This window comes from Sus scrofa, chromosome 11 (assembly GCF_054392235.1).
Source record: "Sus scrofa isolate SSC_HxYL_T2T_F1_AM1 chromosome 11, Sscrofa_HxYL_maternal_Yorkshire_Landrace_v2.0, whole genome shotgun sequence".
In the NCBI taxonomy this organism is placed as follows: Eukaryota; Metazoa; Chordata; class Mammalia; order Artiodactyla; family Suidae; genus Sus; species Sus scrofa.
Window position 1 is genome coordinate 83,473,843 of NC_139393.1, and position 12,871 is coordinate 83,486,713.

At 46.5% G+C, this 12,871-nt stretch overlaps 1 protein-coding gene across 3 annotated transcripts in view; it reads left to right on the forward strand.

The window, feature by feature from the left end:
* MYO16 (myosin XVI) overlaps nucleotides 1-12,871 on the forward strand; it is a 539,824-nt gene that overhangs the window by 505,789 nt on the left and 21,164 nt on the right. The window lies entirely within an intron of this gene.

Below are 12,871 nucleotides of genomic sequence, written 5' to 3' on the forward strand. Positions count from 1 at the left end.
CCATCATTAGTAAGTCCACAAATAACAAGTGCTGGAGGGGGTGTGGAGAAAAGGGAAGCCTCCTGCACTGCTGGTGGGAATATGAGTGGGTACAACCTCTACGGAGAACAGTATGGAGGGACCTTAGAAATCTGTACATAGAACTTCCATATGACCCAGCAACCCCACTCTTGGGCAAATATCCCAACAAGACTTTCCCTAAAAAGGACACATGCACCCGCATGTTCATTGCAGCTCTATTCACAAGAGCCAAGACATGGAAACAACCCAAATGTCCATCGACAGAGGATTGAATTAGGAAGATGTTGATATATACACAATGGCATACTACTCAGCCATAAAAAAGAACAAAATAATGCCATTTGCAGCAACATGGATGGAACCAGAGACTCTCATACTGAGTGAAGTAAGTCAGAAAGAGAAAGACAAATACCATGTGGTATCACTTATATCTGGAATCTAATATAAGGCACAAATGAACCTTTCCACAGAAAAGAAACTCATGGACTTGGAGAACAGACTTGTGGTTGGCAAGGGGGAGGGAGTGGGGTGGTTGGGGAGCTTGGGGTTAATAGATACAAAACTATTGCCTTTGGAATGGATTAGCAATGAGATCCTGCTGTGTAGCACTGGGAACTATGTCTAGTCACTTATGATGGAGCCTGATAATGGGAGAAAAAAGAATGTATACATGTATGTGTAACGAGGTCACCATGCTGTACAGTAGGAAAAAAAATCGTATTGGGGAAATAACTATTAAAAATAATAATAACAACAAAATTAAAAAATAAATAAATAAGACCAGCACGAAATGAAGTCTCCTTCACCTGGTAACCCAACCGTATTCGTTATCTACTGCTGTGTAAAAATTACCCCCCGAACTTAGAGGCTATTGTTTTGTAGCGTCTGCGGGTCAGGAATCTGTCTGTGGTTGAACCCAAGTGCCTTTGGTTTGAGATCCCCCGTGGCAAAACAATCAGCTCTCAGCCAAAAATGCAGTCCTCTTGAGGCTGGTTGGAGAGGTGGTCCCTTTGCAAAATCACTCACAAGGGCTTCTGCACGGGGGGCTTCACAGCAAGGCAGCTGGCTTCCCCCCGCCCCACTCAGACCGTTCATGGGGTGCACGCCCAGCAGAAGCCACACTCACCACACAGCCTGCCCTGGGAGGGACCGCCAGCCCTCCTGCCGCGTCCTACCTGATGGACAAAGAGACATGGGAGACATGGAAGCACATATGAAAATAATGAAACATGGAGTTCCCATCGTGCCTCAGTGGTTAATGAGTCCGACCAGGAACCATGAGGTCTCGGGTTCGATCTCTGGCCTTGCTCAGTGGGTTAAGGATCCGGCGGTACCGTGAGCTGTGGTGTAGGCCGTTGGCTACAGCTCCGATTCGACCCCTAGCGTGGGAACCTCCATATGCCTTGGGAGTGGCCCTAGAAAAGGCAAAAAGAAGAAAGAAAGAAAGAAAGAAAGAAGGAAAGAAAGAAAAAAAGAGAAAGAAAGAAAGAAAGAGAAAAAGAGAGAGAGAGAGAGAAAGAAAGAAAGAAAGAAAGAAAGAAAGAAAGAAAGAAAGAAAGAAAGAAAGAAAGAAAGAAAGAAAGAAAGAAAGAAAGAAAGGAAGAAAGAAAGAAAAAGAGGAAAGGGAGGGGAGGGGAGGGGAGGAAGGAAGGAAGGAAGGAAGGAAGAAAGAGAAAAGGAAGGAAGGAAGAAAGAAAAGAAAAGGAGAAAATAATTGAACTTAACTGAATTCCATGAACCTTTAAAAGATTTATTTAGTGTAAGTTCCCATTCATGATATTAATATATTTTAAAGCCTTCAGTTTCTAAAAAGCATGCGATCCACGAGGATGCTGAAAATTTAAATGTGAAAGAGTACAAAAGAAAAGGATATAGCATGTAAATATTAAAAACAACAGTTCTCATCTGTTTGGAAGTTACGAATTGCATCTCTGAGTAATCAGTAGATTCAAGGAGGCTAAAGACCTTGAATTACTGAAATATTAAACAAGCGACAAAATGAAATGCTAATTCTTGGGAGAAAAATTGTTGAAATATTAATAAAATTGAGAATGCTCCTTCAAGCTTGACAGAGAAGTGGACACAAACAGCTAAATCTGAGATGAACAAGGAGACCTCCCATAGATCCTGCAGAAGTGAAAAAACGATAGTGATAGTGATTATTTTATGAACAGTTTTATGCCAGAATAAATTTGTCAGTTTAGATGAATGACTTTCTCAAAAAAAAAAAATTACAACTAACCAAAATGAAGAAAAGAAATAGGAAAGGTAAAAAGTAGTTTAAATATTAAATTATTGACTTGGTAAATGAATACTTTGCTACAAGGAAAACTCTGGGCCCAAATGGCTTTGCTGTAAGTTCTCTCAAGACTAAGATGAAATAATTCCACAATTCTACAATCTCTTCCAGAGGATGAGAATGAAGAAATGAAGAAGGAAAAAAAGCAACAAAAACCCCACCAAAAAACCCAGAAAATTCTCCCAGCTTGCATAAATAGCCATTTAATTTCTGACCAAATTGGCCTTGCAGGACGTTAGGGGAAGAATAAATCCATTTCTCTTCACTTGAGAAACAAAAACGCAACTCGACCCCTCCCTTCCTCTGTGCACACATGATCCCTGGCAGATTACACACCTAAATATCAGGTGTAAAGTAAAATGTATAGAGGAAAATAGAAAATGGTGTTTTTTTTTTTAAACCTTAGATACAGGAAAAGAGAGGAGTTCTTAAATGAATTAAACAAGACACAAAAGCATGTTAATCACAATTCCACCATTTAAAAAAGGCGGGGGGAGAGTTCCCACTGTGGCTCAGCAGATTAAGGACCCAACATAGTATCCATGAGGATGCGGGTTCCATCCACGGCCTCACTCAGTGGGTTAAGGATCTGGCGTTGCCGCAAACTGCATCATGGGTCGCAGATGTGGCTCACACCTGGCATTGCTGTGGCTGTAGCGTAGGCCACCAGCTGCAGTTCCAGTTCAACCCCTAGCCCAGGACCTTCCATATGCCCCAGGTGCGGCTATAAAAACAAACAAACAAAAAATTGGGAGAGAGAAAGAGGGGGAGGGTATTTCAGAATGGACGTCAGGTATCCAGGACAGTGGCACCCATGCCCACCTGAGATTCCTGCCTCAGCAGCCTTTCTCTGGTTCCCTCCAGGTCCAAGTAAGGCCTGGGGAGGTAGTTTTTCATCTGAGGGCACTGCTCACCCAAAGACATTCAGTGCCAGCCTGCCTGGCAGGAGGGGGCAAATGAAGGGTGGACAAAATCCAGCCAGACTGTTCTCATCTCGAGTCTCGCTTTGCTTGGAAGGAGCCACGAGGTCGATGGTTGACTGGGGCAGGGTTTGCTCAGGCTCAGCCCTAAGGACCCCGGGGTAATGCAGAACGTTCTGCTGGAATCCGGAAAAAGAGATTGTTTTAATCACACGCACAGAGAAAAAGCCTCAACGTGTTTATGAATATGCTACCCCATCATATTAAGCAGGGATTACATATAATGATTAGACGTGTTTGGCTCCTGGGACAGAGGTGTTTGGGTGCCATCGGAGGAAATGACACTGGGAAGCTACAGAAAGACTTTTATGCCAGCAATAAAGATTTCTGGAGAAGGGAGCTGCAGTTACCAAAAATTTATTACCGCTAAGAACAGACAAAGACTGTGCAGGCTGGCGGGGCTCCACCGTACAGGCCTCTGCAAGGGTTTCTTTGCTCTGGCTTGAGCATCCTTCTTCAATAATATATTACTGTTTGTGTGCTGTTTTCGTTTTATGCAGGTTCTAAAAACTATACATGTTCTATGTGACGATTTGGAACATACAGAAAAGAATAAAGAATGAGTAAAAACCACCCTTCCCTCTGTTACTTAGAAATACTCTCATCGGGTCTAACATTCGTTTTTGAATTCGTGTAGAATTCTCTTTTCACGCAAATATACATGTGTGTTTCTACATTTGGTTTTGTTTTTATAAAGTTGGAGTTATGCTACATGTGCAGTTTTAACGATCTGCTTGTTTTCCATAGGACTCTCATGAGTATAGACCTGGGTCAACAAATGCATATCTGCATCGTTACAGCTAGTCACTAATTGTACAAAATGCGTGGCATCTCTCATCATATAGGATTACCATGACTAATATAACCAACCCTAGGAGTTCCCATTGTGGCTCAGAGGGTTAAGAACCCAACATAGTCTCTGTGAGGATGCAGGTTCGATCCCTGGCCTCACTCAGTGGGTTAAGGACCCAGTGTTGCCGCAAGCTGCAGCGTAGGTTGCAGCTGTGGCTCAGATCCCATATGGCTGTGGTACAGGCCTGCAGCTGCATTTTTATTCAGCCCCTATCTTGGGAACTTCCATGTGCTGCAGGTGCAGCCGTAAAAAGAAAAATAAATAGAATGAAATGATAAAATAAAAAATTAAAATAAAATAAAATAACCAAGCCCTATTTGTTGGGTATTATTAGAATTATCTCCCCACTTTTCACCCTTAGAATAACCCTGAGTGTTTATAGTGGATTACCCCAATTTGATTAAAATAGGCATTTTGGGGAGTTCCTGTCGTGGTGCAGTGGAAATGAATCTGACTAAGAACCATGAGGTTGTGGGTTCAATCCCTGGCCTTGCTCAGTGGGTTAACGATCCGGCGTTGCTGTGAGCTGTGGTGTAGGTTGCAGACTGAGCTCGGATTTGGACTTGCTGTGGCTCTGGCACAGGCTGGCAGCTGTAGCTCTGATTAGACCCCTAGCCTGGGACCTTCCTAGAAGAAAAAAAAAATAGGCCTTTTGTGAACTTGCCATGTTAATGTGTGATGTTTGGATTTTTGTGGGTGTGTTTAGATGGAAACAGGGGTATAATCTTTCTTTTAAAGCTATTGCTTTCTGAAATGTCTGATGATAACCTTTTGCAAAAAGATAAGAATAACAAAAACATTGTATACCCTGATATTGAAATTAAATATTCTTAAAACAATAACAGAGGAATTTGAGTGATAGTAAAAAAGTAAATGATGAAATAATATTTCATAAAGCTTGCATATATCTAGTAAGAAAGTGATTAATTTTTTTTTTTTATTTTCAATCTTGGAGTATTTAAGGATGGCCACTAAAAAAAAAAAAAGTGAATTTTAAATGCATTGGATGATCAAAACGGAATACACAAGAGTTCCTGCTGTGGCACATTGGGTTAAGAATCCAACTGCAGTGGCTTGGGTTGCTGCGGAGGTGCAGGTTTGATCCCCGGCCCAGGGCAGTGGGTGAAAGGACCTGCGGAGATTGTAGCTGTGGCTTGGATTCAGTCCCTGGTCTGGGAACTTCCATGTGCTGTTGATGTGACCATAAAATAGTAAAATTTAAAAATTAAAAAAAAAAAACCGAATGCACAAATATTTAAGAAAGTCGGCCATACACCCATTCACTTGACTGAATTTCACGCCCTGGCTTCTCCTTAGCTCACCTCGGATGACGCTTATCCTGACATAAGGAGACAGAAAATAGAAACTCCTTCACCAAAATACTCAGTTTGTCTGTGTTTTGAGTCACAAGCCAAAGCTATGGCTTGGGAAATAGTCCCACAAAACTTAGTTCTCTTTTTGTGTACTCAGAGTCTTACTCTAAACATCAAAATAATCCTCCCCCAACCAACAGAACAAACAAACAAAACCCTCTAGACCAAATGGAGGTTTTTGTGGGATAGTTCACCTGAAATTAGTCATATAAAATTTAATACTGAAGGATCTCTGGGCTCTAAGCTTCAGTAGGTAGTGGAGAGTGTACTTCCAACCCTAGAACACAGATTTGTATTCTGCCCCTTAAATGCTTATAGAAACCAGATTTTAAAATAAAGCCAGTTCACAGAGTTCCCATCATGGCTCAGTGGAAACGAACCCGGCTGGTATCCATGAGGACACAGGGTCAATCCCTAGCCTTGCTCAGTGGGTTAAGGATCCAGCATTGCCGTGCCTTGCTCAGTGGGTTAAGGACCCAGCATTGCCGTGAGCTGTGGTGTAGGTTGCAGATGCAGCTCAGATCCCGCATGGCTGTGTCTGTGGTGTAGGCCGGCAGCTGCAGCTCCCAGTTGGACCCCTAGCCTGGGAACTTCCACATGCCGCAGGCTTGGCCCTAAAAAGTGAAGGAGAAAAAAGAACCCTACTCACATCAGTTAGTAGTACGGACTCACAATCCATTGCGTATAGTCAGTAAGCTTTCTAAATAAAGGCACGCGATGGAAATAAATGTTTAAAATAACTTGAAGTTTTAATTGAATCCGAAATCGTGTTATTTTCAAGGAAACGATTTCTCTTGAATGCCAGTATCTGCGCGCCACCTCTGCTTCCCAGAAATAATTATCTGTTTGTTCATTTGCTGAAATATAGTTATGTGTGGGTAATTATAGCTATCACTTACTTTAATTGCCATCCTTTTACTGATGTGAACACAGACTTAGATCTTTTTTGTATACTTAATTATTCCCTGGACTTGTGGTTATTTATCATTGGATTAGAGAACACTTTTTGGTGCTAGAATGTTGTAAGGATGTGTTTATTTTGGGGGAAATATAGATGCAACTAATTCTGTCTGGGCCATTTTGTGTTCAGTATGCTTTTCTTTCTTGCTGCTCGACGGCTGTCCATGTTATTGCTGGGCCTCAAAAGAAAAGTGGCAATGAAGACATGCAGTCATCACATTTGATTTTATGTTTACCGTCCCGTGAAGATTATCTCTTTTTATTTGTGCTGCGCTGATCCTTGGTGTGTTGGAAGGATAACCGGCATGGTTCACCGGGTGAGACGGTTTGCAAGTCCATCCAGACAGGTCCAGGCCACTTAGCAAAGCAGCCTTTGGTTGAAATCCATGAGGTCTGCTCACCATCAGGTAGCATCATCTTGTTGACGGGAACTGTCTAAGATTCTCTGGAACTCATACTGCTTTCAAGGCCTAACTGCCAGGAGTTCCCGTGTGGCTCAGCTGTAATGAACCCAGCTAGTATCCAAGAGGAGGCGGGGTTTGATCCCTGGCCTCATTCAGTAGGTTAAGGATCCGGTGTTGCTGTGAGCTGGGGTGTGGGCCACAGACGTGCTTGGATCTGGCGTGGCTGTGGCTGTGGCTGTGGTGTAGGCTGACAGCTGCAGCTCCGATTGGACCCCTAGCCTGAGAATTTCCATATGCCACACGTGCGGCCCTAAAATAGCAAAAAAAAAAAAAAGAAGAAGAAGAAAAAAGCCTAACTGCCAGAGGAAGCAAGCCTCACTTGACGGTCTGGAATATTGTGCAGTTACCTATTCTGAGCAGCAGAAGGTAGCTTTGTAAAGAAAACAAGCCCCTTGAGGCATTTCAGAAAGCCCTGCCCCACGCCTCCTTTTAGTTACAAATATTTTGAAGTCACATTAAATCGTTTCCAGTTTGGACCTCATTTAGTTAACTTTCCTCCACTGTAGTTGAAAAGTCAGGTCGAAAGCAGCTGGATTGAACTGCTGGCGCTGCCACTTCTGGGCAGTGTCCGTGGTTCCCGTTGTCCCAGGTTCAGACCCAAGGCCTGGTACTTCCGTACTCTGTGACCCTGGGAAAATAACTTAATCTCTCCAGTTCTCTGTTTTCTCTGCTTAAAGATGGGGACCCTCAGAGGATTCTCCTCGGGGGATGGTTATGAGGATTTAGGAGGAAGACGGCAGCACAAATGAATGCTCAGGAAGCACCACCCGCACACAGTTGGCACAACAGAGGAAATATTTTAGAGCTAGAAGATCCCTGAGCATTTATCCAATAGAAACGAAAAGGATGTGCACGGGGCAGATGAGGTCTAAGCAGCGAGTGAGCCTCCAAGACCACACGGGCTAGAACCAATGCCTTGTTGACACACGGACCCCAGGACACACGTGTGTGGAGTCAGACCCACAGGTGAGGCCGATGATCGGCGCTGGTGGTCAGATGAGGGGCAGGCACGACGTTTTGGAGCCTCTGGGGTGAATGGGAGCTGGGGCGTGTGGGTGGACCTCCAGGGAAGAACGGGCATGGTGTTGCTGCCCTAGTGAGACTCTGAGGAGGAAGGGATACAGGACCGTGTGTGCTGGAAACTCGCACCCCAGCATCTGGTCTGGGAGAAGCCTGTGCCTGTGAGGAAACTAGAGAAAGTTAGGTGGTGGTTGGTTTTTTTCCTTTTAAATTTAATCGGAGTGCAATTGACTTCCAACGGTTGTGTTTCAGGTTTATAGCAAAGTGAATCAAATATACAGATACAAATATCTATTCTTTTCAGATTCTTTTCCCCTATAAGTTATTACAGAGTGTTGAGTGGCTTTCCCCGGGCTATACACAGGTCCTTGATACTTATTTTATATACGGTAACGTGTATGTATGTTACTCCCACCTGCGATGTAGCCCCCGCCCTCCGCCTTTCCCCTTTGGTAACTGCAAATTTGATTTTGACTCTTTGGGTCGGTTCCTGCTTTGTGAGTAAGTCCTTCCGCATCATGCTTATTAGACTCCGCGTGTCAGTGCTGTCATATGATATTGGTCTTTCCGTCTGACCTCACTTAGTGGGACCATCTCTGGGTCCATTCATGTTGCTGCAAATGGCATTATTTTTTTTCTTTTTAAGGCTGAGTAATATTCCGTTGTGTGTATATGTACCACCCCTTTATCCACTCATCTGCCAGTGGACACTTAGGTTGCGTCCATGTCTCTGTATTGTAAACGCTGCTGTGATGAACGTTGGGGTGCATGTATCTTTTCAAATTATGGTTTTCTCTGGATAGATGCCCAGGAGTGGGATTGCTGGGTCCTAGGGTAATTCTGTTTTTAGTTGTCCGAAGCATCGCCATACCGTTCTCCACAGTGGTTGCACCAGTTTGCATTCCCAGCAACAGTGTAGGAGGGTTCCGTTTTCTCCACACCCTCTCCAGCATTTCTTGTTTGTAGACTTTTTGAGGATGGCCATGGTGCAGTTGTAAGTACGTGTGAACCATTAATCCTGTGAGGGTCACTCGACTTCCAAGGGAAGTCAGCGAATAAGGGCAGATGACGCTTAACTGTCCGCCAGCTCCAGCCAGGAATCTTCTGCCTGTGGGTTGCCCAGTGGGACTGTACCCAAGGCTGTGGGGTTTTCTGGTGCCTTTGCATAGCAGTGTCCCCTTAGCTACATGAGGGACACATGCTCAAGCCTTCACAGGGGAAATGACAGCATTTCTGGAATGTTCTAAAAAGATAGATGGAAGATAGATAGATAAATAGAAGCTTGAAATACTGAAAGTCCCAAAGCTTGGTGATAGGTACATGGTATTTCACTCCATATTCTCTTGACTTTGGTATGTGCATGAAATTTCTGTAATCAAAATTTTGAAACACTTGTTATTTTGATAGATAGAATGGGTTCGTCATTAGAGTCTGATGTGCATTTTGTTGACTACTTAGTGAAAATAAGCACCAGAGTTCCTGTCATGGCTCTGCGGAAACGAACCTGACTAGTATCCTTGAGGACTTGGGTTCGATCCCTGACCTCGCTCGGTGGGTTCAGGATCCAGCGTTGCAGTGAGCTGTGGTGTAGGTCACAGATGCGGCTCAGATCTGGCATTGCTGTGGCTGTGGTGTAGGCTGGCAGCTGCAGCTCTGATTCGGGCCCTAGCCTGCCTGGGGAACTTCCATATGCCACAGTTGTGGCCATAAAACAAACAAACAAAAAGGGAAGTACTATTATTTAGTGGTCCTTTCTATTCTAACTTTCTATGCATATTCTTTGCCCATATTTTAAAATCTGACAGTAGGTCCTTTATTTTGATTTGGTGTTTTTAAATGTTCTGTATTGGCCTTTAAGTTTTGCATTTTATTTATTTTGGGGGGGTATGTTTTTAATGTTCAGATAGAGATACTAGTACATCTTTTTTCTTTCATGGTGTGTGCCTTTGGTGTCATTTTTAGATCATTTGCCTTTAAAAAGTACTGCTTCAAATATGGCAACAAAAAAAGTGTTTTATTGATCATAAAACAAGAAATCCTGCCTGTTTAACCTTCCTTGCATCTTCCGGGCTTCTGGCTGTTACTTTACTTCTTGGGGTTCAGGGTCCTGCAGAGTATTTGCTGAAACAGGGCCCCCTCATCCACCTGCTACCACCTTAAAGGTCAGCGCCACCCAGAGCCCTCAGTTCGGGAGCCCCCCCAGCTCCTCCTGCCCCAGGAGGAGACGCCCTTCCCGTGGTTTCTCCAGCGTCCCCCTCCTTCCTCCCTGCGTGCGCGCTGTCACCACCTGGCTCCCCACCCTGGCACCTTCGCCTCCCCCACTGACTCCATCTGCCCAGACCCTTCTTCGGTCAACAGGTGAGAGGTGTCTTTTAGCCCCTGCGGAGCTCACTGGTGCCACAGCTTCTCTCAGACATCTCCAGCGACACCCATGGCCTTCCCCTGTGGCCCGATGTCTCTGAATTGTCAGGGGTCGTCCTTTAACTTCTGGACCGCACCCTCCAGGCCCCCTCCCGCCGTCTCACAGGCCCCCCGAGGGCGGGGAGTGATTTCGGATCCCACTGCCTTTGCTCGGATGTCCCCTCGGCCGGGGAGGCCCTCCTCGCCTTTGACCTTGCTCCCCGTCCTAGAAGGACCACAGCCTCTGGCATCTGCACCACCCTTTGCTCTAATCCCGCCAGCACAGCGAGTCCCTCCTTCTCCGGGATCCTGCTGGACGCCACCTGCCCTCGGAGTAACCCTTAAGTCGTCTTGTTACGTCTCCTGCGTAAGATTTGGGCTCCTCGAGGCAGGGCTTCCCTCGCTCCTTGGTCGCATTTCCCAGGGCTCTATTCAGTAGGTGCTTAGACAGCTCCCAGCTGGAGTTGACACTGTGAAAAGCGAGTCATCCAGCTGGCTCTGAGGTTATCCTCACTAAGCCGAGTTTCGGTTCTGACTCAGAAGAAACTTCTAGTTGATCATTTATTTATTTATAAACTGTCTGTTTCTTTCTTTCTTTCTTTCTTTCTTTTTTTAGGGCCACACCCGCATCATGTGGAAGTTCCCAGGCCAGGGGTCAAATTGGAGCTACAGCTGCTGACCTACACCACAGCTCATGGCAATGACAGATCCTTAACCCACGGAGCGAGGCGAGGCCAGGGATCGAACCCACCACCTCATGGTTCCTAGTCGGATTCGTTTCCACTGCACCACGATGGGAACTTGTAGCTGATGATTTAGTTTTGAAAAATGGGCCAGCTCTCCTCTCCTTCCCCAGGCGCCTGGTCTCCGTGAGACGTCCAGGGAAGCGGGTTCTCCAGAAGTGGACATTTGTCTTGCTTGTCTGCGGGCTCTCCGCTCCCGTCTCACACTTCGAGACTCCTCTTTCACGGGAATCCCAGACTCTCCGCTTTGCCCTGCTACCTGGACTCCCACTTACTGCTGACTCTGCTTACCCGGTGGCCTGGGACACCAGCCTGTGCCGGGCCGTGGATTCTCGCCGCCTTTCCTGTCTTGATCCCAACCCTGTGACGCTAACTGCTTGGTCGGAACCTTCCCCACACCTGATGCAGTAGTCTTCTGGCCAGCTTCGCTGTTGCTTATGGCCAAGTCCCAGTCCCCCTATGACCACCCCTCCATAGGTCTGTCACCTTCCAGATGCTGCCGCTCTGCCCGGTTTCCCTGAACTAACCCTTCCACACCAGGGTGTTGGGATTCGGAACAGGAGACCCTTGGGGAGGTCTTCTTATGTGTTACCAGGGTTGTGTGGGCTTCCCGGAGAAATTCACTTGCTGTTATAACTGGAAAAGTGTGCAGTGAGCCAGCAGCCTCTAAATCGGGGATCATGGGTGTTTCAATCAGTGGCATCCGACTGGTTAATGAGGACGTCAGATGAGCCGAGCAATCGCTTCAGAATTGATGGTTCTCCAGGTTGAACTTTCACTGGATAGTTTTTTGTTTCTTTGTTTTAGGACCACACCTGCAGCATATATGGAGGTTTCCAGGCTAGGGGTTGAATCGGAGCTGTAGCCACCAGCCCACACCACAGCCACAGCAACATGGGATCCTACCCCACAGCTCACGGCAACACTGGATCCTTAACCCACGGAGCAAGGCCAGGGATCGAACCCGCATCCTCATGGATACTAGTCAGATTGGTGACCTGCTGAGCCACAACACCAACTCCCTGGATAGTTATTTTTTTAACTTATTCATTTTTATGGGTTACTTTCTTGATCGATTCCTTTCTCACAGTACTTCTCAGCTGGGAATGATTTTGCTCCCCGGGACGTGTGGCCATGTCTGGGGACGTTTGGGGTTGCCACACCTGAGACGGTGAGGCTGCTAAACACACTGCAAGGCCCAGGACAGCCCCGCAGCAGAGACGGGTGTGGCCCCAAGTGTCAGCCGAGCTGCCGTTAGAAGCCCTGCTTGGGCCACGAGGGTCTCCTGGTGCCTCGTCAGTGTGTCTGTCCCTCTGTGGCTGAGGGGGTGTGAAGTTCCTCACCCCGTGTAGCTGGCTCTGGATGGGGGTCTCTGGTGGCACCTACCCTGACTCTTTCCTCATGGGATCCCCCCCCCATCGCCTCCCTCCCTTTGTGCCTGGAATGAAGGACAGTCAACAGAATGGAGCCGAGGTGGGGACTGGCTCCTGTGGCCTCTGCCTCCCTCCTGCCCCGAGAAGGGGCTGCAGCTCGCAGCCCCAGGAAGTGCCACCCTCTGTTGTCCACGGGCTTCTCTTCCCCATGAGACCACCTTCAGTCTTCGAAAGCTTCCCCTTCTCCCCTCCAGGACGTCCTCGCTCGCTTTTGGGCCCTGATGTGTTTCTTCTTGACCGTGCCATCTCCCCCCCCCCCCCCCGTATCAGATGGAACTCCAGCGATGCTTGGTGTTCCCGTGCTGCCGCGGGAGCTGGCCGTGTC